Below are 27,182 nucleotides of genomic sequence, written 5' to 3' on the forward strand. Positions count from 1 at the left end.
GGCGGCATTGGGCTCCCTGCTCAGTGGGGAGTCTGCTTCTCCCTCTCCTTCTGCCCTTCCCACTCCTTCATGCATGTTCTCTCTCAAAAAAAAAAAAAATTAAAAAAAAGAATCTTTTCAAGTATTTTTATTTATTTATTTTTGTGAGAGAGAGAGAACGAGCAGGGGCGGGGGGGGGGTGCGGGCAGAGAGAGAAGCAGGCTCCCCGATGAGCAGAGAGCCCAATGCAGGACTCCATCCCAGGACCCTGGGATCATGACCTGAACTGAAGGCAGACACTTAACCGACTGAGCCACCCAGGCACCCTCTCTTTTTCTTTTTTTTTTCAAGTATCATCCCACCTATGTCATCAAGAACCCAATGGAATAAGTCCAAATGTTTACCATTTTTAATGATACCAAATCCTACTAAAGATTTTTCTAAAGTAAGATAAAAGAAATGGACAATTTGAAAATTGAGTACAGAAGTATTAACTAAGAGTAAAAAGAGTATTCAATAAAACTAACTCTTTGTTCAAGATTTACCTGTATAACTATATATAACTGTATATATAATTGTTTCAACTGTAACTGTATACAACTATATACAATGAAAATTCTGAATTCTGGCAGGATAGTTATGACTTAAAAGGTAATCATAAGTGCAGGATTCAATATTTACCATTAACTGTTTTGTTCAATCAGGGAGCACTAACTTTCCCCAAAATCCACAAAGATTCTCAGATAGGTAATCAAAAGGAAATGGAAGAATTATGAGCCTCTTTGCTACCCTCCAAATTAGAACCAGGAGCTCTCTGTTAAAAGTTTAAAGTGAAAAATAAAAACAACAATAACCAGGAAGAGAAATGTGAGAGAGGTTAAGAAGAGTTAAGGAGATGTGGAGTTTAAGAGGAGAGTCATGGAGAAAGAGACAGGGAGAGGAAAAAAAAAGAAAAGAAGAAAAACAGGCAAAAACAACAAAAAGAAGGCTTGGTTAGATTTTCAGTTGCTGATGAGAAAGTCTGCCCAAATATGCATGGTTCCCACAGTATGCACCTTGGCTGGATATGAAATCAACAGACAAAAACCACGAATGGTGATGTGGCAAAATGAAAAACCAAGCATCCTGTTAAGCCAGTGGGCGCTGAGGACAGCCATGAATTCACACAGACTTCAGGCAACTCTTCTACGGCCACATGGGGACGTGTGTGTGGGACAAGTGAATGCGTGCGCTGGAGGACTTGGGGAGGAGAGGGGCTCTGAGGCAGCTTCAAAGGAAATCAGCATCCTTCAGTCTAATTAAAGCCTACTTTTATTTCATTTGTAGAAGGGTGTCAGCATTGATTAAAGGCCACTAACAATTTGGCTCTGAGAAGAATGGCGGCTTGCTTTCATGAGGAAAAACAGGGGAAGAGAAGTAATTCCCTAAATGTTATCATCAGAGGTTCTGGGGGCAGCATGCCTCCTGCCAAGGTCACTAATGTCCCCAGGGAGAGGGCTAAAGGGTCTGTTGTCAGCTCTATGGAAGGATTTCAGGCTCCCCTGAAATTGAAATGTAGTATCCTTAGTTAACTGGATACACAAATTCATTAGGCAAGCAAAGAATGGCAAATTTCACCCTCAGTTTACAGTTCCCTGCCCCAATGGGAGAAAAATGTGACTGAGTTCGCTGGTGGCTCCTGTTTATCTGTGTATGCTCATCTCCACGTATATCATGTAACACGCCTTCTTATTGTAGCAGTTCCAAAATACTTAATGCGAGCTTCCTTATTAGCAGCAAGTGGGTCTGTTGAAGCTTAAGAAAGCCATTTAATAAAAATAAAGCCACCCAAATGAATGTGGATTGAAAAAAAATTTAGATTGATGGAGCTAGGTTGGTCACTGTAATTATGGTAGGTGTATCATTTCCTAAGCTCTCTTTGCATTAAGTGTATGCCGTACATTTATCAGACATAATTAGCACTTTAGGTGACAATGATTTGATTTCTTTCCTTGTAATAAAAGCTCTCTGTGTTGGCATATACACTCAGAATGGGAAATTGAACACTGTTGCTGTTTATTCCCCTGAGTCAAAATTTAGGACAAACTGGGGAAAATATGAAGAGGGCTTACAGAACAGCCCTTTGTGAATTTTGCAAACAGAAAAAGCAAATAGTTCAATAAGAGCTTTTAAGGATCACAGTCAAACGCATGCTTTTTGAAAGCGAAGGATATCTATGGAACGTTTCTCTACTTTCAAAGTCAGCATTTAACTTTCCTTTAGATGTGAACAAACCCACACTAAATTGATTCGTAGGCACAACTGCAAAACTGGACACATTTAAATTACTGTGTCCGAACCAGAAAACTATTTGTGCTACCTTCTCTGGGGAGACAGAAGAAGAGAACGGTTTTAAAAATTATTTCAAATAAATACTGATCCTTCTATTTCCTCATCTGCCACAATTAAGAATCATACTAATCCACTCTTTGGTGGATTAAAGTTTTTATACAAATGTTAAGGTTTTTTTATATAAGGAAAAGGAACCTTTTCCTTATATAAAACAGTTGAAATGCAAGTTGCTGATCTATTGTACACAGCTTATAAAGAATGCTACATCCACTTGAAATCTGTAGCCCCACGGGAAATGCTATGAAAACTTAGGCTTTTGTATTTAAATCTTCTTGAATTTTCTTCTTTTTCTTCAAAAACAAAATGTGACAGTTGGGTTGGTTGGTTCCTTTGACTACAAGAATTATCAGAAATTTAGTCACAGGTAATGATTGTTAAAATAAATATTTCTGAAGTAAATCTAATGTTACTAATTAATTCAATGCAAACCTTTTCACTTACACTGAACCTGCTGACTTTCTGCCTAATCCGAGATTTGTTCTACTAAGACGCTGATAAAAAGATAGATGCCTTTCTGCCAGAGAGTGACTTTCATGTCATCCTCTCTTCCAAGGATTCTGAAATTCCACACTATCAAAGGAGTAGAGTATGTGAGAGGTACCCAAACTACACACATTACACCTTTCCCTAAAGGTTTTTGTTTTATATTTTCTTAAACTTATATGGGGCTTTTACTGACCTAAAGAAGAATTGCTTTAAAGAAGGTGTTGGCTTTTTATATGAGTTCCTATTTGGGAAATGTATAGGTAATAAACCAGAAACACACAATGAAAACCTTTGAAAAATTAGTAGGGAGAGAAAAGGTTTTGGTATAAACATATTTTGCTTAAATTATAAAAAATAATGGGAAAAAAGGAAGTAACTGTTTAGAGCTTTACAGAGTTTACTTGTTATAATTTAAAACTGTATACACATGGAAGAAGTCCAGTAGCCGTATGCATCATAGTTTCTAAGCATAGGCTTGATTAACAGGTGTGTGAGGCTTTAGTAATAGTTTCAAAAAATAATTTCTCTTAGCAAATTTTTAACTTGAGCCCAGTGAAGGTTAAGGCCACACAAAGAAGTACTATTTATGTATTCTTCCTGATGGTTGTATATTATTTCATTTTTTCAACATAAGAGAGATTTAGTTTGGAAACTCGAATCTGATTTCTGTAGGTTTGCACCTGTAGTCTAGGTTTTTCTGAGCATAAATACAAGGCACTAGAAATAAAAAAGAAGAGAATGAATCACGTTACAGGAGAATCCAGGGTAACCAGGCAAGGCTGGGCTTGACAAGAATGCGGTTGCAGGTGATGGCCAATGCTTGCTCTCAGATCCCACATTCTTATATGAAACAGTCATATTAAACCCCCGAATTACAAGATGATATAATCACCTGTTATAGAAATAATACTTGATAAAACCAACTAGTTTCTAAACAGGTTTACAACCACTTATTGTTAATACTTTTGTCCAAATGCAAAGTCTTTTCCCAGATTTTTTCTTGCTTTTTACATATAATTTTATCTCAGTAACGTGAAATTCTTTCCCTCTAACATGAAAATATTAAACAGCCATGACCTAGGATCATGAAGTCCCCTGTTATTTCTCATTAGACGGACTTCTTTTACCTTTACAACACTTATGCACATATATACATAAGACAAAGATGCAATGTCACAAAGCACTTTCGATTTTTCTCCTATACTCCCCTAGGATGATGTAGGGAACCTCATGTCAAAAACCCTCACTTTAGAACAATAAATAAATAAACCAGCCACAGCCTTCCTGAGGCTGGCCAACTCTAGCATAAGTAATTCAAGAGGCTGAGAGATGCCAGATAAATTTGATTACTATAAAAGATGGGAATATGTTTCTTTCCTTTGAGAATTCACAAAAAGGGGTCAAAAACAAAGCAATGCTGAAAGCGAACAATTTCATTTCGCCTGCAATTCAAGGCGAAAATTCAAAGGCAATTTTGCAGGAACATTTTATCACAATTTTATAGACCCTCATTTCCTGCACACATCACAATCTTTAATTTCTGAAAGAGGAAAGCAAGAAAAGGGGAAGTGGGGAGGGGGGAGAGGGTGAGAAGGCTGAGACCGACCGTGAGGGGCTTTTTCTTCTTCTTCTTTAAGATATAAATGCAGATATTTATAAAGCAGTGAGAGATTTGTAAATCTTTCTTCAAAGCTGAACCTACTGCTGGGATTGTGATTTGCTAAAAGCCGCTATAGGCATACTCCAAAACTCAGCAGGGTCATCCCTCCCCTTCCAAAAAAAAATAATAAAATAAAAAATAAAAAATAAAAGAAGTGGGGGAAGCGGCCCACTCCAATTAGTAGTGTCTCTACAGGCAAAAAGAGTTTTAAAAAAAACTGTTTTTGCTTTACACCTTCTCCTCGAATCGCACATTTTTCTCGTTCCAAATACAGAAAAAGAAAATTTAAAACTCAATACTTTGCTTCCCACCCTGTTGTCTTATTGACTCTCCTCAATGTCATTTGAAAATGGCAGGTCATTTCTCAAAGACAAGCTGTTCGGTGGTCCTTTGGAAGGTCACAATCCAAGGACAAATACAACAGGCACCCATCCAAAGGGTACCTTGACTACCACCACTCCCCACCCGCAGGTCTTGTCTGGGATAATGAATGGTGTGGTTAGCTGGGAGCACATTTCTTGGAACTGGTTTCTAGTTCCAATCTTGCCAATAACTCCATGTGTAATCTCAGAGGAAAGCCACAAACTCTCCCATTTCCTAGTGGGAATGATTAAAAAAAAAAAAAAAAAAGTCCTACTGGCTTGCCAGGGTGCTAAGGATAACAGAAAACAACAAGGGGGAAGCACTTGGCTCATTTTAAAGATAGACGCATCCCCAAGACCCAGAAAGTGTCAAAGACAGAGGAGGCAGTGAGTTAATATTTGTTAACTAAAGAATGAATGTAGTCTGGAAAGCATGAGCCAAGAAAATCAAAGTCAGACTGTAAAAGATGGATACTAAAGTGAAATCAATGGCATCTAGTGCTCTGAACCTACTATCTCTAAGAGGGCAATGGACGGGCTTCAGGATGTAGTAGACGTTTCCTTCTCATTGGGAAAATTAACCTCTCCCTGCTGTACCCACCACCCACCTCACCCTGATGCTCTTAGGCCGTTATCATCTGGACTCAAAAGACTCAAAAGGCTGCAGAGCCTAGTAGGACTGCAGGGAACATGGCTGTTTGAAAATGTGCAGTTACTTTTCATTTTTCTCTGAATAGATACATTGCTTTCAGAGAGAACTTGATATACAATAATTTTACATTGGGAAGGGAAAGTGGTTTTAAGAAAAAAAAAAAAACAGGAGAAAAAGAAAATGCTTTTCCAAGTCACTGTTTTCTGACTGAACCAGGTACTGCCGCCACTAGGAGGGAATGTAACTTTGCCAAGTGTTGCTGACCTTCTTCTGCATGTCTGGCATCCTTGTTTTCTGAAGGAAATTCTTCGGACGCCCTGGCACTGTTCAGTACTGACCTAAATTTCCATTAAGAACAAAGAACTACAGTAAATGGAGGGACTGGGCTTTGACAATTGTATCAAGATCTAATACAAAAATTCAAGATAGTTTAATTTTAAAGTTAAAGGCTCTATATATAGCCCAGAGCTACATACAGTATGTAAGTTCTATGTAATGGCCACATATTTACGTCCTTTCAGAAACCTACTTTTTAAAATGCTAGTCCCCAATTCAGTGATTGTAACTGGGTGTAAAAAAAAAAAAATCAGTCAATCAATATGCACAAATAGCCACAGATCTGTGTCAAAATCTGAAAACTTACATAATTTGCCATTTGGGATTTGCCACCCTTAGGAGCAATCACAACCATGCACATGTCAAGAGACCAAGAACCGAGTACCTACTCAAAGCTACTCATACCTAAACTGTGATGAGAGATGGCACGACCATACAAAACACTCATTTGAAGGAGCTGCCACCTAGTTCTATTCCAGACAAAAGAAACAGGCAAAGATATAAATCATGTACCAAAGAGGAATTGCTAACAAAGTGTTCGGATCCACCAAAACCAAAAATAATCATAATGGCAATCTCCTTACCAGTAACTTTTTTGCACATAGATGATACTTCATTCAACGATTCTACCAGTATTCTATTTAATTTAAAACACAGAATGGTATAAATATGTAGTCAGATGTAGTCAGCACAATCAGGGCTTTTAGGGAGGGCTGGTGCCCTACGTTTGTCCAGTTATTTAACAAATTCTTCACTGGTGCCTCCTGTCTGCTGACGATATCACAGTCAGTAAGAGAAACATGGTCCCACTAAGCTTATAGTCTAATGTAGAAGATGAATTAGTAAGTAATAAATATGGTGTGACGAATGTAATGAAAGGGGGCATAATGGATACTTGGGAACCACTGAGGAGATGATTTCTCAGATCATCATTGTAATCGCTCACTTTTGAGAAGAGAAGCTGAGACCCAGAAAGAGGGCAGGAAGTTGTCCAAGGTGATATGGAGAGACTGTTCCAACAAAGTGAAGGGCATGGAAGTGGCAATGTGACCCAGCAAAGTGGATAAACTTTAGAATATCTGTTTTACTAAAATGAGCCACTTCAAACCCATTTTAAAAGCAAATGGTACAGGGGTGCCTGGGTGGCTCAGTCAGTTGAGTGTCCGACTTTGGCTCAGGTCATGATCTCAGGGTCCTGGGATCAAGTCCTGTGTTGAGAGCTCCGCACTGCTGCTCCCTCTGCCCCTCCCCCTGCTTGTGCTCTTTCTCTGTCTCTCTCTCTTAAATAAATAAAATCTTTAAGGGAAAAAAAAAGCAAGTGGGACACAAACAACTTTCTAAACCAGACATAAATAGATGGATGTTTTGACATCATTGAAGAACAAAAAATTTTTATTGTGAAGACTTTTTATTGTACCGTGTAGCAAGTTATGTGGTCTTTCTTCAATAATCTTTAAGCAGTCTGGGTGAAAATTTGGAGGCAGCGGACTGGTAAGTTTACTCCTATCTGGAAAAGTTGAGGTGGAGACTGGTTTAAAGGATTCAAATCTCCACATCTTATAAGGCCTATAGATCTGTTATTCACACAGAAAATCAGTTACCTGGGATTTTATCATGTCATAGCCATCTCTCAAAAGAGCCACCTATTCATGCAGGAAATAGTCAATCTTTCTAAAATAGGACCTCTTTATTTACATACTTGTGTTTCAAAGAGAGCTCTTATTACCACATATCAGGTCTTTGACCATCTCCACCAAAATTCTAAGGGAGTTTTAAATAAAAATTCCTTCAACGGAGATGGAAGTTTATAAACAAAGGTTCCTGGGTTGGAGAAGATGGTACTATGAGAAGCAGGGAAGGTTCAACCACAGGGCACCAATGTGAGGTCGTAATATCAGATTTGTGAACATCAGACTACTGCCTACTCCTTTCTGAGAGTCAGGCTCAATGAAGTTTAATTTGCATGAAAGAAAATCCACCCTTTTTAGTGTACAGTTTCATGAGTTTTGTCAGGTGCATAGTCAAGTAACAACCACCACATCTAGGACACTGAAAAGTTCCATCGCTCCTCCAAAATCCCACCGTACTTTGAGTCAACTCCTCCCTGAGCCCCAGTCCTTGGCCACCACTGATACATTCTCTATTCCTATAGCTTTGCAACGTAAATGCAATCAACTGCAAGGAGGTTTGTGAGTCTGGCTTCTTTCACTTAACGTAACGCATTTGAGATTCAGCCCTGTTGCTGCATGTATCAGGAGTTCATTCCTTCTTGTTGCCAAATAATATTCCATCCTATGGCAAGATCACTGTTTATCCACTCACCAGCTGAAGGACACCTGGACAATTTCCAAGGTTGGGAGATTATGAATAAACCACTATAAACCTTAACACAGGTTTTTGCGTGACCATAAGTTTTCACTTCTCTTGGGAAAACACTTAAGAATAGGTTTTCTGGGTCATATGGTACATATATATTTAACCTCATAAAATGCTGCCAATGTGTTTTCCAAAGTGTGATCCCATTTTCCATTCCATCAGCATGTATGACACTTTGGTCGCTTATTTAACTTAAGAAGCTAAAGAACTGCTAAGCAACAGGAGTTGAAGGTGTTTAAGAAAATATAGGGCTCTGATATTTGGACCCACAAGAATATTTTAAAGAAGTGTGTCAATAAAATGTATAGCAATCAGTAAAAGAAAGATTAGCACTAAATTCAGTTCCACATAAGATGGACTGAGCCAACAGTTAATTTCATTAATGATTCTTTAGGTGAGAATATATTTTAGGAGTCACAAAACCTATTATGCTGAAGTTTTGCCATTTTTGCACACGTACTCCCCACCAGTTACCTCCTCTCCCCTCACTTCCATTTCCCTTGTCCAAACCTCAAGAATCCTGAAGACCCAGCCCAAATACCAGCTTCTCTTGAAGCATTCTGGGCAGCAATAACCAATTCCTTCTCTGAATTCATATAGCCCTTCTAATTCCTCATCATTTTTAACTCCCATTATATATCCCATGGTTTACATTCTATTAAAAACATGTATATTCATTTTTTTTCTTCCTTGACAATCATACTCTTCTTATACCAGGGCTGCCAAAAGAGATCAACTCAGCTGTACCACCCTCTAAGCCAGAAAAGGTCTATGTATGCCAGACTCTTCTGTGGTACAAGTGTCCATAATGTTCAAGGTCAAATGCACCCGCCACTATAAATATCCAGGACGATGAAGAAATGTACGACTCCAGAGTTAACGCACATGCTTCTGGATAGTCAGAGCACTCTGTTTAAAATTTCCTGTGTGGATCTGCCTGAACTGAATTCAACTGGGGAAATCTCCACTTAATCTCCAAATAATAATCTAAAGGGAATTAGAAGATGCCATCACACATTGCTGGGTGGTCCTCCAACAAACCAAAAGACTCAGGAAATTTCCCCTGTTTTAACAAGAAAAGAGGTATTCATCAAAAGAAGCCAACTACTTAAAGAGGGTTAGGGAAGACTATTAAGGAAAAGTAATTCCATGGATTAAAAGTCATGTAAAAATCTTAACGTGAAAGCTGAAGGCTAAGAAAATGAAGAACATTGCCCATACTTTTTTTTATCTGCTCTTCCTCTTTACTAGGTCTAGAAAAAAAACATATGTTAACTACTACTTTCACTATAGTTTCAACTGAGCTCGCTTCCTGGCCTCTCAAATGGCAACCCAGTGCTACTAGAACAGTGGCAGCATTATTGGGAAATGTCAAAGCTGAACCCCAAACAGCCTTGCTGGAGTCTTTTTTTAAAATCTCAGAAAATCACCTTTTATACCTTTATTTAAAACTGTGATCTTGAGCTAAGCTGCTGTACTTGACTGTGTCCCTTTAACCTAGGGAACTCGCTGCCAAAAAATATTATTGAGGCCAACAGCTTAATAAGTTTTATAGAAGATTAAATATTTATATGAATAAAAATAGCACCTGCAGGGACACCAGGAAGGATACAATTACAAGGCCTATGAAATCTTCATGCTTCAGGGCATAAATTGCTTACCAGCTGGATGAGGCGGTTTTCCTCATGGAACAACACTGCACTGCTAAATATGTCTTCCTGAGAAGTATCTCAATGCTGAACACTTTCAGGACCAAAGACTACAGCAGAAGGATTAGTAAGCTCCTGGTAGGAATCCAGCTCAAGGTTGTATGGGATTTTAGAAGATGGACACGATGTTATACCAATCTAAAATACAAAAACAATGATGCAAGAGAGAAGCCAACAACTCCATTCACACTGAATGGGAGTAAGATGGAATAAAAGAATGAAAGATGAGAGAGCTCAAAAGGGGAAACCAGTTCCAAGTCTGATGACCATTATGGGATCTTTGCAGGAAAGAACTGAGGATCCCAAATCTTAAAGCCAGTTAAGGCAAAACCGGAAAGGAAGTAATCAATTACTTAGGCTAAATCTCTTCTTTCTTTAATATTTTCCCCAAAGTAGAAATGAACACAAAGATTATCAATAAGACCTTACACTTCTAACCTTATTAGAGCAAAGGCCAACATTGACGAGAGAAGAAAACAACAGGGAAAACATAATGAAATAAACAGAAAAATCGGGAGAAACTAACAAATATGTGCAACAATTTTTAGATGCCAGATTTCACTTTTCCTGGCACCAACTATACGGTGGCATTCACAAAAGACTCATTTTTCCTCATGGGTCACAAGAATGATACTAAAGAACAATCAATCCATTTTATAAATAAAATATTCAACAAAGTATAGAGTAGCATCCAGCCAGGCAAAGTATGCTGATAAGGTTAATGACTTGTTAGCTTTATTGAAAAATCACTTGACTTTGCAAGTCTGGATAAGCCAACGTGCACAAACATTCTAGAGTTACTAGAACTCCTTGATGTTCCGCTGCATAATTAGTTGCTTTCTACCAAAGGATTATTTAAGAAACAGCTATGGGCTCCAGGAAGGTGCTCCTGAGCAAAACAGTGTAGGCAAGTGCGTGACGGGTGGCCCCCAGAAGGACTAAATGAACAAAGGGCTCCTGTGGATTTTAATAACACTGATCCACTTATGAATCATAAATCAAATGGGGACCCTCTTGCAGTTCAAAGATTTCCAAGATTTCTGGAGAGAATGCTCCAGCAAAGCAGCATGTTATCAGCCAGGATTAACCATACTCGGCTCTCACTCTTTTAAAAATAGCGTCTTGCACTCTCAAAGAGGTGCTGGCAGGGACCAGCAAAAATGCAACAGTGGGAAAGGTGGGGGGAGAAGGAGGCAGAGGGACATGCAGGGCCCATGACAGGGATCCTTCAGAAGCCAGAGTTTTGCAGAGATGGCTAGAGCTGAGAGGAGCAGAGAAATGCAGGCTCATAAAGATGAGCCATCACATCCTAAGCCAGAGAGACAAATAAATAGTTGGTATCAACAGGAGCCGTTTCTTATTATTTTTAGAAGGTCTTTAATTTAATGTATATTTTCTTTGCTGAAAAGGAAATAGTGATATTAACAAATTGGTTTTATTTCTAACCTGGCAGGCTGCCTGCAGTGAAATGTAAATACATGTACATGGGAGCCAGGATTAGCATTTATTGAAGAAAAAGAGTAGTCAATATTTTAATGAGGAAGTCTAAGAAAGCAATTGCATGAAACACACTCCGATGTCACAGGGGAGCTTTTTAAGTTAAGCCAACTAGTTTCAAATTACTACTTTTCTCAGCTTTCCTTTAAGGGAAGTTTAGACTTACTTAAAAAAATACAACTGTGGCATTTAGTCTTAAATATCATAAAATAGCTGTAATATTCATCTCTATAAATACATACATTAACCTATATACATGTCTCTCATTATATATATATATAGAAAAAGGATGTCTGACATGCCATTCTTCAGTTAAGTGGCCCATTTAACAGTGTCATCCTTCTGCTTTTTTCAAAGACAGAAACACTAGGTGAAGAAAATTGATACTATCCAAGAATAAGGGATAGATGTGAGGGGGGAAAAATGCATGGTAGGAAATATGGGTAACCAAAGCAAATAAAAATCAATGATACTTTAAGGACAGAGTTGTGTATATAAGACAAGTTTGGGTGGCAGATAAAATCTACTAGAAAGGCACTATCATATTATTTCTAATGAAACACCCCTAGGAGGCGTATTTCCATTTTAGAACAATTTCATCACCTTAGAAAGAGGTAGAAAAACATTCTGGGTATCGGTTGAGCATGGTAAACTGAGGAGATAATAAAAGGGCTGAAATATCACTCAGAAATGATTATTCATGCTTAAATGAAATCAAATGATCCCAAGTGTTGAAGACTTCTGTATCAACATTTCTGAAATGCAGGGTATCTGATAGGACTAACTACTTTAACAGCACACACTAAAACAGTATTTCCTAGAGTCTCATGAATGTTATCAAGAACATTTTAGGTCTGTCAAATATTTACACATATTACACTCTCACATTGGCCAAATGTTATCTACCCTTCAAACCTCAAGAGGTTTCACTACTAACATCAAGTGCAGAAATTGGTAAAAGAGAAAAAAAAATCACAGAAAATGACCAACAAAACTAAAAGTTGTTATTTTTGAAGAGAATGATAAAATCGATAAACAGAGAAGGTGCATATAATCAATACTAAGATCCTGCAGACATTAAAGGGATCATAAGTAAGACCTTATAACCATTTATACTTTCATACATTCATAATTATATGCTTTTATGAAAATGAGATATCTATATATCTAAAAGAAATTGTTATACATGACAACCAGGAGAAAGATACTAAAATATTCAAAGCAACATTCAACTTATTAGACAAAAATCATTGCTTTTAAATTACAATTTTTTTAAATCATGCATTCCCACTGTACAACAGTGGAGATGAGTAAAATACATTCACATTCAACAATATAAATGGATCTTAGAAACATAGTAGTGAAAATTTGTCACTAGCACCAGTCTACCTTTGGTGTGATACAATTTTTTTTTTAAAGGTATTATTTATTTATTTGAGAGAGAGAGAGAGCATGTGCACGAGAGAGCACAAGCAGGGGTAGCAGCACAGGTAGAAGTAGACGCAGACTCCTGGCTGAGCAGGGAGCCTGGGGTCATTACCTGAGCTGAAGGCAGACGCTTAACTGACTGAGCCACTAGGTGCCCCTAATGTTCCCATTCTTAAGCTAGATCCTAAGTTTGTAGGTATTCATTTCATTATTATGCTTTATAACGTATTTCATTTGTGTGCATAAAATATTACCAATAAAAACAAAGCACAGAAAGGAAAGAAGAGACCTATTTCCCCTGTCAAATGGTTCTTCCCACCCCCATCAGCAACAAGTGAAAGACTCCTGAGAGCCTCACAGTCTACAGACCTAGGAGATCAGAAGACTAGAAGCTGTTTCTATACCAGTCAAGAGCTATTTTATGATAAGCTAGAATATTTTTCTATAAAAATCTATCCACTAACCCTCCTGCCATCCATTCAGAAACACTAAGTACAAAAAAGGGAAAAAAAGGGTGTGTGTGGTGGTTGGGGCGGAGGAGGTGGGGTACTGTGGCACCTCCCTGGGAAATCTCATCCTCAAAACTGAAGTACTGAAATTGGGGAAGAAAAAATAACAGGAGTACATGTTGGGAAGTAGAGTGTTTTATATATTGGAACAGAGATCTAGACTTTCAGCATTTAGATCTCTGGATGATGCTCCCCAAAAACTGGGACTTGACCAAAGAGGTATGTGCATTAATATTTCCTCCAGATACAGACCCAAGAAGGAAATCTGACCATCACACAAGAAGACAGACCCCTAAGAGGAAACCTCTAAGTCTGCTAACAAGCACCCAACAAAGCATCTATGATAGGCTACTGCAGAAGAAGGGAAAACAATGGTCCACAAACTCAAAGGAAGATCAGTGCCTCTGAACATATGATACTTGAGGACATCAGAGGTCTTACCCAACTGTGAATTCTTGAGGACAGGGGCCAAGTCTTGTTTCCTCGTGTGTTTCTAGCATTTAAAGAAGTACAAAGTACTTCTGGCACAAAGTAAACATAGAATGACTATTTTTTAAATAAATTCAACTGTTTCAGATCTACAAGAGAAAGCAAAATAGACCTTGGTATAAAAAGTACAAAAAACTGTCAGGAGAAATAAGATATGAAAGAGAAACAGAATAAAAGGAAGATGAGTGAGATAAGAAGAGAGACTATGTAACCAAAAACTCATGGACAGGACGTAAATTCACGTTAAAGGCAGTAAATATGAGAGGGATAACGTAGAAAAAGCACACTGTAACATTTCAAGACTACAAATCAACTGGAAGAGGCCAAACAGCCACTGTAAGTTTAGATTAAGTTCCAATTTAGTTGGCCAAGAGAGCAACATAGGCAGGAGCCCATAACCCTCAGCATGAATTCCTTTGGTTTCCAGAGTCTCTATTGAGAATATAGTGAATGTAAAGAGGACTCTAATTTGCCCACTCCCTGAACCCATGGCATTGAAATAAGACATGCCAGTTCCTCCAATTGAGAGCTAGAGGTCATTTCTCCACCCCCTGAATCCATGATAGTCAGGAGAATTCCTTTGGCCAGCAGAATCTTAGCAAAGTGATGTCATCAGAGTCTCAGAAAGTGCTTAGCATTGGAGTTTGCCCTCATGTGCTGCTTTAGAAACTTTCAGATATGTGACTCCAATTCCTGAAACATGCGTAAGGATCACCCCCAGTTGACCCAGCCGCTGAATGCACTCACATGAGAACTGCCCAACTGAGCCCAGCCCAAGTTACCCACCTACAAAATCCTGAACTAATAAATGATTGCTCTTTTAAGCCACTAAATGGAGGGTAGGCTATGCAGCAAAAACTAGCTGACCCAGAGGTAGTCAGCTGTCAGTAATAGTCTCTGCCCAAGTGAGGAGGCCTTTGGATCTGACCTCAGTCCTAACCACCCCACCTTGTCTTTATACTTAGATTTAATCATCACTCGGGAAGAATTTAAATGAGTTATGTGTTAAGAAGGAACATTCCAGACTTATGAAACCGCTGGTTCTTAAGCCAAAGACGGTTCTAGTAAAGCCATATCCTAATGAGAAGGTAGGGGAGAGGAACAAGGGAAGCAAAGTCAGTGTCCAAGTAACCTTGAGCAGGTTAACCTTGAAGTATAACCTTCAGCTTTATGGTTTCCTGGAAAGCCCATCTCCCTCAAATACCCTCAAAAGCAGAGGGAAAAATAAGATGAAAATTATCAAACAGGAAAGAGTACATATTAAGGTCACTTATCCATTAGAAAATACATATTTATTTAGTGTCTCCAGTGTGCCAAGATCTGGACATATATATATATCCAGGTATATAGGAGTGAACAAAACTGGTATGATTCCTGCCTTCATAGAACTTACTGTTTCAACATCTAGATCACTGGGGTTCCTGAAAAGATCAGCATAAACGGGACAAAACTAATAATTTAAGTTATAATAGATGAAAACATGTATCAACTGGAAAAAGCCCAGTGAATACAGATCAAAAAGATGATTATTATCAAGGTGAACCCATACCTAGATGCATCCTGTCAAAATGTTTGAGTTACAAGAATCACAAACATCCAGGCATGGGAAAATAATAACAACAACAACAACAACAACACACATACCCCAAATATTCATGATAAAGAAAAAAAAAATCAGCCTTTCCTCAGACTTCTCCTTTGATACAAAAATTAGTTTAACAAAATTACAGAATTTTGAGGGAAAACATTCCAACTCAAGAATTGTATACCTAAAGAAAGAATGGAAAAATATCCTCCCAAATGCATGAATTCAGAAAACCAACCATGCATCCTTCTTGAAAAATTATCTAAAGCCATATTCAATCTCACTGAGAGATTAAGAAAAATTAAAAGGTCAAAATAAGAAAGATAAAGTATAATAATCTAATCGGGAATAATAAAACCAGTAAAGAATAGAAATAACAAAATAATTATATCAAATCCATTTTAAAAGCTAAATAGAAATCATAAATATTTTATGAAAAAATAGCATATGTTGTAAGAATAATAATTTCTTAAAATAATAGAAATTTTGTAGAACATCACATTCTATTAACAGAGGCCAAGATCTAGGACTGAGGGAGAGCAGTAGTATGTGTATGGGGTGGGAAGTATGCTAAATTCTTCCATTTAACTAGAAGGTGTAAAAATGCTGTTTGCCCTTAAATCTGAGAGAGATTGTTAGACTAAAGAATGCTTTTGAGAGACTTAAATGAAAACAGAACTTAATACAAAACATACACTCTATGAGACATTAACAAAGAATATCCATATTCCCAAAGATAGAAAAGAATGGGGGAAAAAATCACCCAAGAATCAAAAAGAAAACATAATGAAAATAGTAAGGCTAATATTTTATTTATGACAATACTTATAAATGCCTTAAACTTCTCTGTGAGAAGAATAAAAAGGAAAAAGCCAGATTATGAAACTAAAGTCAATTGTATATTACAAGAGATACACCTAAGACAAATGAGTACAAAAGGATGAGTAAAAAGATGAACAAAGATATACTAAAGAGATACAAATAAAAAGAAAATCGAAGTTTTAAAATTAATATTAAACAACATAAAACTCAAGGCAAAACACATTGTATGTTCAAAGAAAGATTTCATATTAGAGGAGTACAGTTCAATGCAAATATACAATATTCATGTCTCAAATAATACTGCGCTGACTCACAGAATACAAATATCTCTATAAATAAGTTACAGAATAGTAAGAACAAATTAATAAAGGACTTCAACTTTCTTCACAGTTGGTCAAAGAAGTTCAAAGAAGACAAAAAAGGAGCTGGAGACAGAACAGCTTGATAATATAATTAATAAGATTAAGTTCTCTAAATAAAATAACTTTTATCTCCAGTGCCCATGGACTCCTTCCCAATGATCATCAGGCATACTCTTCTACAAAGACAATGCCAGTAAAATTCAAGTAAACATCATAGCAGGTATATTTCAGAGATAATTAAATAAAACTAGAAATTCATCATAACACATGGAATTTTAAAATTCAACCATTTTAAAATTTCAAATTCATCTTTAAAAAATTTGGGGGTCATAGAAGATATAAAAATGCCACTTCAGTTTATTAATAAATAAAGAATCCAACATATCAAAAGGTATAGGATGCAGCTAAAATGGGAATCATAGGAAAATTCATAGTTTGAAATATTTTTATTAATAAATGACAAAAAAAAAATCAACCCAGCATGCAACTTAAGAAGCTGGTAAGAGGGGCGCCTGGGTGGCTCAGTTAGTTAAGTGTTTGCCTTAAGCTCAGGTCATGATCCCGGGGCCCTGAGCCCCACGTGGGGCCACCAGCTAAGTGGTGAGTCTGCTTCTCCCTCTCCCCCTCCACCCCACTCATGCTCTCTCTATTGCTCTCTCTCTCTCATAAATAAATAAAATCTTAAAAAAAAAAAAAAGCTGGTAAGAAAATAGCAAAACTGTGGAAATAGTAAGTGAATTCAATAGTTGGTTCTTCAAAAATACCTCTGGCAAAGCTCATTAAGATAAAGATATTCGTGGGTGCCTGGGTGGCTCAGTTGGTTAAGCGACTGCCTTCGGCTCAGGTCATGATTCTGGAGTCCCTGGATCGAGTCCCGCATCGGGCTCCCTGCTCAGCAGGGAGTCTGCTTCTCCCTCTGACCCTCCCCCCTCTCATGTACTCTCTCTCATTCTCTCTCTCTCAAATAAATAAATAAAATCTTAAAAAAAAAAAAAAGATAAAGATATTCGTATTAAGGATGAGAAAAGTGACTTCACAAGAGATTTATAGGATTATTTTTAAAATGGTAACAGAATATTTTGTATGCATCTGTATTAACAAATTTCACCTCTAGATAAACTGGTATTTCAACACGGAAATATAAATTATCAAAGTTGATTCAATAAGAGACAGAAAACAACCTAAATATGTCAACACCCTTGAAAGGAAATTACAGGTTTCAAAGAATTTATCCCCCAAACGAGCCAGACACAGACATTAATTCTATCACATCTAAAGAAGAAGAGGGGTGACTCCTTGTACTTAAACTGCTCCAGAGCATGATATTGGGGGAAGAGGACGAGAGGGGATGGGGAAATTTTGTTAATTGATATTATGAGGCTACAATTACCCTTGTTCAAAAAATGTAACTAAAATGGCACAAAAAGAGAACTTTACAGATATAACCTAGACATTATATGCAGAAACTCCAAATAAAATGTTATCACAACTTAGGCTTATTTCTGATATGCAAGAATGAACACCTCTTAGAAAATCTACCAATAAATGGAAAGACACCTAATGTTCTCCAATGGAATGACTCAGTATTATTATGGAGAGGCCAATTCTACTCTGATCATTTACAAATATAATCCAATCATCATCAAAATCCAACAGAAAAACAGAGATAATAGCTAAGATAATTTTGAAAGGGAAGGCAGAGGCGAGATTGGTGTTACTAAATATATACCAAAATGACAACAATCACATAAACATTGCAGCATTGACATAGGAAATTATTTACATTACCCAAATTAGAAACTACCTACATTTCCACTGTTCAGGAGGAATGGGTAAAAATTCTTTAAGCTACCGCCATGCAATTGAAGAGCATGCAGTGATTAAAAATTAAATTGTAGAAGTCACAGAAAGATGTTCAAGTCTTATGGGTAATTAGGACTAAAACTTTACAAACAAATTAACAGGATAATTTTTTTTAGGAATGCAAACTAATCACAGGGGATAAAACCTTAAAAGATATATACTAAATGTAAACAAAGGATATTTTTTCATAATGGGATTAAATGATTTCTAATATTTGGGCTCTTCATCATTTCTCAAATTTTTCAAAACAAATATATTGCTACTGTTTTCCTAAAAATATTCTTTTTTAAAGCTCAAGTCCTCTAAAATCCAGTATTCTATTAATTTAAGTATACTTCTACATGACTGAAATTCATTTGAAATATATATAAAGGAAACCTGTGCTTTGTGCCAATGGCAAGCATCTGGATATGACTCACCAAAAAAATTACTATATGTCTGAAGGAAATATTAAAACAAATAGCCCAGCACTGCAGTAACTGCATAGAACTGTATATATTCACTCTGTGCACTGGACAGGAATTTTTCATTTCATACATCATTTACAACTTGCTGCAGTGATTCTGCAAAATCAGTCCATACCATTAGCACACACAAAGAGAAACATCCAATGTTCTCATTGTTGGAAAATTCAAGTGTTTTGGGCTCCAGTGTGCACAAATGTCAATACTCCATCTAAGCAGATGTTGCTCTGATAACCAGGATGAGGCCACCAGTGACCAGGAACCACAGATAGGGGATCAGATATCTGGGGTCAAGCCCGTTGACTTTTTTAAATCTATAATTTTAGCTTGGCTTGTGCTCATAGATATACTTAATTTTCAAAACTATTTGAAATAAATGAAAACAAAATGGAGAAAGTCATAAGCAAATCCCTCCAGAGGGGCTTATATTTTTAATGAGAACCAGCTCTGATTTCTAAAATATTTTATCAAGACATTTGATATCAACCATCTGGTTTACTCAACACTTCATCAAATGAATGTCTGATGCATTCACCTAAGTCCCTGCTCTTTCTTAACAGTGTTGGTATTTTCAAGTCACAGCATGGAGAAGTATATTTCCAAAGCAACACAAAATATTGCCTTGTATACTTTAGGACAAAGAGAAAGATGTTTTCCTGGACAGTGAAATGCTCCCAGGGTCAAAAGCATTCTGGAATAGCAAAGAGGCTTAGGAATAGCAAATGTCAACTTCGTTCTGCTTCCAACATGCCCTAACACTCAAACTCTCTCTCTCTTCCCTTCTTTCTCCTTATGTAGGAAAACACAAACCACAATCTTCTGCTGAGTTCTGCCATATCCTCAGGTCTAGCTACAGAAATGGAAATGAATTCCAAGAAACATCCAATGAATTGCAAACAACACCTGATTTCACTACTCTATGGATTTTCCCTTTACTTTACTTTCCCTTTCCCTTTACTTTGCTTCATTCATTTCTAGAACAATGGGGATCCAGAGTTACACTCAGTCTCAAGAGGGAGTGCATCTATGAGTCATCCACATGACACTCATCACAACCAGCCATAACTAACCACAGAATTATCATCAACAATACCTTCCTTTGAAATTGCCAACTGTCCCTACCTACACACCAGTAGAATCTTTAGCAACTGGCTTGATTTTTTTCCAGGACCAAAAGTTGAGTAGTTGATGAGTACTTCTTATTGTGCAGAGGGCATCAAAGTCCTAGTAACAAAGGTCAAATTCATGACAAGTATCAGAACAAATACACAGGAGTTTGTGAAGTAAAGCCATTAACATGTAAGTTGTTCATTCTCATGTCACAAGTATTTGAAATCACTATGTCTAAGTAATCAAACAGGAGATCACCCTCCCTGCTGAAATCGAACTTTGACTACTTTGAATTAAAAAAAAAAAAAAAGGCACTCTGAAGAGGATTCCATGGGTAATTCTAGAGCATCCCCAAGGGGACGTGCATACATACCAAGGTAAGAGTTCTTCTTTGATTTATTCTTCTTCTGTTCACAGAAGAATTCAAGAAATCCAGAAGTCTGTAAAAAGAAAAAGGTTTGGCTTAAGGAAAAAGATTTTAAAAAAATAGCAACCAAACTGATGAAGGAGAATTGACAGTGGTAATATGTGTGCTCGGCTAAAAATGAGGAGTTCTCAGTGGGAAGTTGATAAAAATCTGCAAGCCATGGAGGTCATGGCCAGAAAGAATGAACACTGACTGCTTCACATCTCAAAATGGAAGTACTGTTTCTAATTGAAAAGAGAGCCTATGAAGTACTATTCATTGGCCTTCCCTCCCAAAAAAGAGGTAGACAATGAATTGAATAAAAATTCATTTCATATTAAATCCAATGATGTATACATTCCAATTCATGAGTAGTTTAAGCACTTATTTATGAAAAGAGAGGAAAACTTGTGTTATTTTCTCACAGGTCTCCATCTGAGAAAAGTACAAGGTAAGTGACAGCAAATTTCTTCCCCAAAAATAATTACAGAAGAATTCTACGTTGAGGATGAAACAGAGGTAGGAGTTTGTTATGCAAATGTGCCTAACCATAACATAAAATTTTAATATAAAAATAGCCAATCTAGAACTATACCCTTTTTTGCAAAAGATCAGAATTTGAGTGAACTTTTGCCTCATTTGTGTTTCTGTTTAGGGATAAGTGTCTTGGATATTGTGTGGCTCACCTATTGTCACCAGCATCATGCAAATAAGATGACATAGAGCATAGGTAAAAGATAATGTATGCCAAGAGTGAGTGCCAAATAAGAAATAACAAGTCCAGAAATCCAGCAAGAACAGCAGAAGCAGAAAGTGACCACAAAGGTTTTGGTTATTCGATACAGTGTTAGACCAGAAATAGACTACCTCTTGATGGATATCTGGTCTTATGGGAGAAAGCAACCTATTAATTATTTATTTTTAAGCAAAGAAACCAGAGTTGAGATGGTCAAACATGGTATAAATGGTTCCATGAGAATCTTACCATTATTCTGAGACTGAAATGGACATGAACATTAGGAGCTCATGGAAGGAAAAGGCATTTTAATTAAAGACAATGGTAGTTTTAGAAGAGCAATAAATATTGATCGAATTACTGGTCACTCTACAAACCGGATTTAACAATCGTTTTCCAAAATCAAGGCAGAAGGGTCTTGCCAAATGAATGAAGTAGGACTAGAGTAAGTTTTAAAAATAAAACATGAACTGTGGCGCCTGGCTGGCTCAGCGGGACCAGCATGCGATTCTTAATCTCAGGGTTGTGAGTTCGAGCCCCACGTTGGGTGTAGAGATTACTTAAAATGGAGATGAATCGTGAGACACTATGGACTCTGAGAAACAAACTGAGGGTTCTAGAGGGGAGGGGGCTGGGGGGGATGGGTTAGCCTGGTGATGGGTATTAAAGAGGGCACATTCTGCATGGAGCGCTGGGTGTTATACACAAACAATGTGTCATGGAACACTACATCAAAAACTAATGATGTAATGTATGGCGATTAACATAACATAAAATTTTTAAAAAATGAATAAATAAAGGGGCACCTGGGTGATTCAGTCAGTTTACTATCTGACTCTTGATTTTAGCTCAGGTCATGATCTCAGGGTCGTGAGATCAAGCCCCACATGGGGCTCATGCTCAGCGTGGAGTCTGCTTGAGATTCTCTCTCTCCAGTTCCTTCTGCCCCTCTCACTCATGCTCTCTCTCTCTAAACAAATAAAATATAAAAAATTTAAAAACAAATAAATTTTAAAACAAAAAATAAAGCATGAGCCTTAAAAGACTTGTTTCATTAAAATTACAGTTACCTGAAACACGGGGAGATTAAAATAGATTAGGAAGGATGGGGTAACCAAAACTGGGAAGAAAAAGAACCAATAGGTAGTGAATGAAAAATAATTCAGAACAATCAGGAGTCTGGAGCAAACTGAGTCTTGGCCTCTAGTTACTGTTTCTGAGCCATTATAGAAAGATAATACTTTCCGTAAGGAGTATTACTCAGCCTCAAAAAATAAGGAAATTCTGCCGTTTGTGACAACATGCACAAACCTGGAGGACATGATGCTAAGTGAAATAAGTCAGTCACAGAAGGACAAATACTGCATGATTCTAGTTACATGAGATAATCTAACATAGTCAAAATACAGAAACAGAGAATAGGATGTTGGTTGCCAGAAGCTGAGGAGAGGGGAAATGGGGAACTGTTTTTCGATTGGTGTTTGAAGTTTCCATTATTCAAGATGAATAAATTCTAAAGGTCTGCTGTACAACATACTACCTACAGTTAACAAGAGAGTCTTGGTATTGTGCACTTTAAAATATGTGAAATGTTCTTACCAAAAAATCCACCAAAGAACACAAAGATATTAGAGGTGACTGATATGTTTAGCATCTTGGCTGTGGTGACGGTATCGCAGGTGTACACATAAGCCCAACCTCATCAAGGTGTGTACATTAAATGTGTGCAATTCTGTTTTAAGATTGTATTTTTAAGTAACCTCTACACCCAACATGGGGCTCAAACTCACAACCCTGAGATCAAGAGGCATACTCTCTACCTACTGAGCCAGCCAGGTATCCCTGCAATTTTTTCATGTATCAGTAATAGCTCAGTAAAACTTGAAAAAGAGAAAACACCTTGCTGACCACTAAGCACACTCAGTATTACCTAATGTAAGCACTCTCAGACGGAAGGTGCCTATGACAAGCACCTGATCCTGTTTTCCAGACTTAATGTTCAGTGCTTCCTTCCATGTACACACTGCATTCAAAATTAGATTTTTAGCCACAAGGCACATAAGAGTTTTACTTTGAAGAAAGATTGCTCAGGGCGCCTGGCTGGCTCAGTCAGTGGAGCATGTGACTCTTAATCTTGCGGTCGTGAGTTTGAGCCCTACATCGGGCAGAGAGATTACTTAAAAATAAATGAAGAGAAGAGATGAGAGGAGAGGAGAGGAGAGGAGAGGAGAGGAGAGGAGAGGAGAGGAGAGGAGATTGCTCAAAATGCAAACACCCTTTAGAAGAAAATTCAAGTCTATTTCATTTGGAATGGTCACAAAGACTTTTATCTTCTATACAATTCATAGTTCATATATATTGATTTAAAAGAAAGATAAATAACAATTGCATTATTTTTGGAAACCGACTACACTCTAGAGATTTCCAACATTTTTATTCTCAAAAGTAAAATTATAATTTTGTCTGGTACACAAATAGTATTTATTAAAATGTTTCTCCATTTTGAAACCATATTATAGGTAAATATACAATTTCCATTTATAGATATGTGACATGTTAAGACTAGCTCAAAGCCCTTGGGGTGCCTGGGTGGCTCAGTCAGTTAAGCATCTGACTTCGGCTCAGGTCACGATCCCAGGGTCATGGGATCAGGTCCCGCATCAACCTCCCTACTCAGCGGAGAGTCTGCTTCTCCCTCTCCCTCCACCTCTGCCCCCAACTCAGGCTTCCTCTCTCTCCCTCTCAAATAAATAAATAAAATCTTAAAAAAAAAAAAAAAAGAACTTTATTTACAAAAACAGGAGGTGGCCTGAATTTGGCCCATGGGTTATAGTTTGCTTACCCCTATTCTAGAGGTTCACTGTTAGTACTACTACATTTCAACATGGCTTATACATGTGTGGGCATGTGTGATAACATGAATTTGAGAAGAGAATGAGGATATAGGAACAAAAAAGAAAATTATAATAGGAAAATAAGATGAAGGTCCACATAGTTACCAAATAGCTCTAAGCAGCCTAGAAGCCAAAGCAAAAAGAATGACATGTCTACTGGGTTATGGTAGAGAGAATAATGGCTCTCCAAAGATGTCTGTGTCCTTTTCCGCAGAACCTATGAATATATTGGATTACATTGCAAGGGGGATTGAAGGCTGTGGATGGAATTAAAGTTGTTAACAGCTGACCTCAAAATAGTAAAATTACTCTGGATTATCTGGGTAGGCTCCACGTAATCACAAGCGCCATTTAAATGTGGAAGAGGGAGGAACCAGAGAGTTGGAATCATGACAAAGACTAGACTGCCTATTGATGGCTTTGAAGATGGTCAAGGGACCATGAGTCAGGGAATGTGGGCAGCCTCCAGAGGCTGGAAAAGGCAAGAAAAGGATTCTCCAGTAGAGCCTCCAGGAGGAACAGAGCACTGCCAACACTTTGATTTTAGCCCAGGGAGACCCATCTCAGACTTCTGACCTCCAAAACTTTAAGGTAATAAATGTGCATTGTTTAAATCTACCAAGTTCATGGAAATTTGTTACAGCAGACGTAAGAAATTAATATGTAGGTCCACAATAGAAAGGAGAAATTTCTCTGTGGGTCTTTGTATTATGTAACAATGTGGATTACACACTGAATGAGATGCCCACAATGAATATAATGCCAAGTTCCCTGTTCTTCTTTCCTGAAATGACCCTTGAGTAGGCTGATGGCACAGCAGCAAACCAGCACAGAAAATGGTCTTCTGCAAGGAGCTAACACCACAAGATCCATCCTCTAAGAGTCTGGCTTCATGTAAGGATCGAAGTTAGAATATCCATATGTAATACTCTTTGAAGTGTGGGGTGTTACGACATGTCAGGAGAAGACGAAATCTGTGTTCACATATGTGTAGGAAAGATCACTCAAAATTAAACAGTTGTTTTTTATGTAAAGCTTCTCTGAACCTTTAACATGCTCATGCAAATCTCCAAGGAGACAATAATATATACGGGTCCTTCCAGCCATAAATCCTTTTTCTTTTCCAGGAATATCCAGAGCTTAGAATCCTGCATAACCCATTTTTGGAAAACTTGGACATGTAGCAATGGGCAAACCCAAAAGCTCTTAGGGAATTCTTACATGCTCTCCAGGTGTTAAGGAAACTAATGCTCGATGAAATTAAGTGATCGATCCCTAGCGCTGCCCACTGTGATTAATTCACAAGGGTCTTGCCCTCGCAGCCATTCTGTAAGCATCCAGGCTGAGCCTCCCCTCTGTTTAGGATGAGCTTCAGGGCTCCCGCTCAGCAGGCATGAACTAACTGTAGAAGGAGGCATGCCTGCACTTGTGGGACATCCACTAGAATAACCATTATGTTTGTAGCATGTATGTCTGGATTCAAAAGCCCTTCTTTAGGAGAGTCCCAAAGTCTACAGCCTTAGCATAAAGGAAAGGAACATAACACAGCTATTTGGGTTTTTTTTTGGGGGGGGGTCTTGGCCTTGGCCCATCCCATTCATCACTCTTGTAAGAAAAGAGCCTTTTTGTAGGAAGGGGGAGCTCAATTTTTAGCATCTCTATTTAGAGAACAGAAAATGGGATGCTACCAGAGACATATTATACCTTTTCCTTTAAGTTATATTTTTTTTATCTTAATTGGTTTCCAAACTTCATTTTTGTTCCAAGATAAATGTAGACTGTGTTGTTAAATGTCAAGAAATGAAAGCTAATCTACAAAGTGGCCCAGCAGTGTATTTTCTGTTCCTGTACCATAGCAAGGGAAATATCAGCAGCAGCCTCTAAAGGTTTAGGAACAGCTAACATTAAAAATTCTTCTTCTGTTAGCCCCCCAAATTTCCACAATATTTGTAGTTTTGTCTTTAAGACCATAAGTTTTTTTCTTTCAGTTGCAAGCCCCCAACCCATAAGAGAACATGTAATTTCATAGGACGTGTGACACCATGGCAAACACAGTTGAGTGAGTTTAATACAAATCAACCCATTTAAAATGATCCAAGAAATATTTGCCAAATGATTGATGCTGGTTGTCCCAAAACATAATAAATTAAACCTAGAGGCACAAATTTAGGGTTACTTGGAAACGTTAAGGTTCTATGTCACTGCTGTGTAGACTACAGTGATTTCACACTCTATGCCATGAGGACAGGAACATTTTAGGAAGCCCCCAGATTTCCGTATTCACTCAGCACATCCCAGGGAGCAGCCACATAATCACATGGGACTGATTTCCTGGGGTCACTGGCTTTGCAGCATGTCTGAGCTGCAAGGTCAGGGAGTGGTGGTGGTGGGGTATGCAGCAGGTACGGTTTCTGATCTAACAAGTGAGGGAACATGGTAGGCACCATGCAGATGCTTGGTTGGCTGTGGCAGAAGTTAGGCCTGTGTTCCTATCTCCCTCCCCCTCCCCCCACCACCTGCTCAGCATCTAACCAGCTGACTCACTTAGATGCAGAGCTTAACAGGGTCGGGAGTCAGAGAGATGGGCTGGGCACAGCATGGCAGGTCCCTGAGAAGGCTGGATCAGGAGTTCTATGTTATAAGTCTGATGGTATAAATAAAATTTCTGAGAGTTTCCTGGAGTTTTTAATTTTCTTAAGAAACCGTGGAAAACACGACTATGAAGTTTCATTAGCAAAGCTTACCCAGCTCTGGAGACATACAGTATTTAAGAAGTGGAAACCAGGGCGCCTGGGTGGCTCAGTCGTTAAGCGTCTGCCTTCAGCTCAGGTCATGATCCCAGGGTCCTGGGATCGAGCCCCACATCGGGCTCCCTGCTCGGCGGGAAGCCTGCTTCTCCCTCTCCCACTCCCCCTGCTTGTGTCCCCTCTCTCGCTGTGTCTCTCTCTGTCAAATAAATAAATAAAATCTTTAAAAAAAAAAAGAAGAAGTGGAAACAAGGCAAAAGCCTCCACCCAACAGTCCCAAGCTGGAATTGCAGACTGAGAGCTGCTTGCATGTTAGCAT

At 38.0% G+C, this 27,182-nt stretch overlaps 1 protein-coding gene across 1 annotated transcript in view; it reads right to left on the reverse strand.

Moving 5' to 3' along the window:
• The window catches only part of ZFHX3 (zinc finger homeobox 3), a 1,392,145-nt gene that overhangs the window by 796,460 nt on the left and 568,503 nt on the right, over positions 1 to 27,182 (reverse strand). The window contains exon 6 of the mRNA XM_064580652.1: positions 20,454 to 20,520. The gene's annotated coding sequence lies outside the window, so the exon portion shown is untranslated. The remainder of the gene's footprint in view (positions 1 to 20,453; positions 20,521 to 27,182) is intronic.

The sequence above is a fragment of the Mirounga angustirostris genome, unplaced genomic scaffold (assembly GCF_029215605.1).
Source record: "Mirounga angustirostris isolate CCGP_5_RB_7025 unplaced genomic scaffold, mMirAng1.0.hap1 SCAF_16, whole genome shotgun sequence".
Lineage (NCBI taxonomy): Eukaryota > Metazoa > Chordata > Mammalia > Carnivora > Phocidae > Mirounga > Mirounga angustirostris.